The sequence below is a fragment of the Vigna radiata genome, unplaced genomic scaffold, assembly GCF_000741045.1.
Source record: "Vigna radiata var. radiata cultivar VC1973A unplaced genomic scaffold, Vradiata_ver6 scaffold_23, whole genome shotgun sequence".
NCBI classification, from domain to species: domain Eukaryota; kingdom Viridiplantae; phylum Streptophyta; class Magnoliopsida; order Fabales; family Fabaceae; genus Vigna; species Vigna radiata.
Window position 1 is genome coordinate 2,930,368 of NW_014541837.1, and position 1,574 is coordinate 2,931,941.

Genomic DNA, 1,574 nt, shown 5'->3' on the forward strand with positions numbered 1-1,574 from the left:
CAATTTATAAATTTTAAGTTCTCAAGTCTTATTATTTTAATTCATGCGAAAGAGGAAGCCATACGAGTCTCTTGGGAAAACGATACTTGGTCTTACCATTTATATTACTTGTACGATTTGGTACACTTGCCAATCCGTCAACAAGCTCAATGACAAAGAAAAGAAAAGGGAAGAAGTTGGGAATGAGAAATTTTGGTGAGAGAGTTGTGCTCAATTGTTGAATATTTTGATAGTTCTCTTGACTCAAGGATTTTGCATTCTAGAAAAACCAATTTTTCTTGTTAGCCCAACCTTATTACAAGCCTTGAAAAAGTCCTTTTGATGGCATTTGCATGTAAAGATGTTGATTGTTTGAGATGAATGGCAATTTTGTTTCATGCGACTTGTGAACAATAGAGAGTTGGAGTGTCACCTTAAACACTTGAGTGATTGAGTGAAACACTTGCTTGGTATGAACTGTTAATTTTCATGAGTGCATTTTTGCTTAGTGGATTGGTCATTCATAATGTATAACATTTGTTGTGCAATCTCTAGATTGGAAGCATGCATGCATCTTATTTTGGATTTCACTGAGGATATTGAATTGAGTAGTTTTGTCATGTACCTTGGGATTGTTGAGGCACTGGATGAAAAAGTATAAAGCCAAGTTTTGTTTTGTGTGTTTTGTTTTGTTTCTCTTGAGGACAAGCAAAGTTCTAAGTTTGGGGTTGTTGATGAAGGTTGAAAAATTGTTATTTTCATATGTCAATTTGGACCAAATTATGCCCTTTACTACTTGGAATGAGCATAGAATCAAGCAAAACTCAATAAAAGAGTCTGTAGAGAGACAAAAGTTGTTTTTAGCGATTTTATGTTTGTTTTGCATTGTTTGTAGCTAATTTTGAGAAAGTGAAAAATGGAGTTAAAGATACAGGTCGTTGACTCAAGAAAAGAGTAGAAAAATGAAGATTTGATGAGTCGACGTACCGCCCAGCGGCACACTTAAACCGCCGGGCGGTCCAGGACGAGGAGTAGGCATGGCGATTGACGTTGGGCGGTGCTGAGGGAAACCGCCGGGCGGTGGCGATTGCCCCAGGTGATTTGGAGGATTATGGCAAACCGCCAGGCGGCACACTTAAACAGCCCGGCGGTGGCTCGTTGGGCTTGATCTGGTTTTCTGACGCGCTCCTCACCTATAAATACCCCTACTACGAGTTTAGAGTCATTCTTTTGACAGGGGAGAACGGCTAGACCTAATTTTGCTCTCTGGAGAGGATCTCTTGGATGCTTAGGCTCCTTTTCATCTTTTCTAGGGTTTGCTCTTCCATTCTTCTTCCATTTTTCATCTAGTTTCACCATGTCTATGGTGAACTAAACCCTTTGTTGTTGGGGGAAACAATGTAATCTTTTGATACTCTTTTTTATTGAAACTCTTGATTATTTATATGGTCTCCATATGTTTTGATTGATAATTGTTGGGTTATCATTTGTGCTTAAGGCCTTTATCGTTTAACTCATTCGGTAACTGATGTTTGTCTTTTTTGATATGTGGACGTACAGTAATGACATGAACTGGTGAGTAATTTCTTGATTTT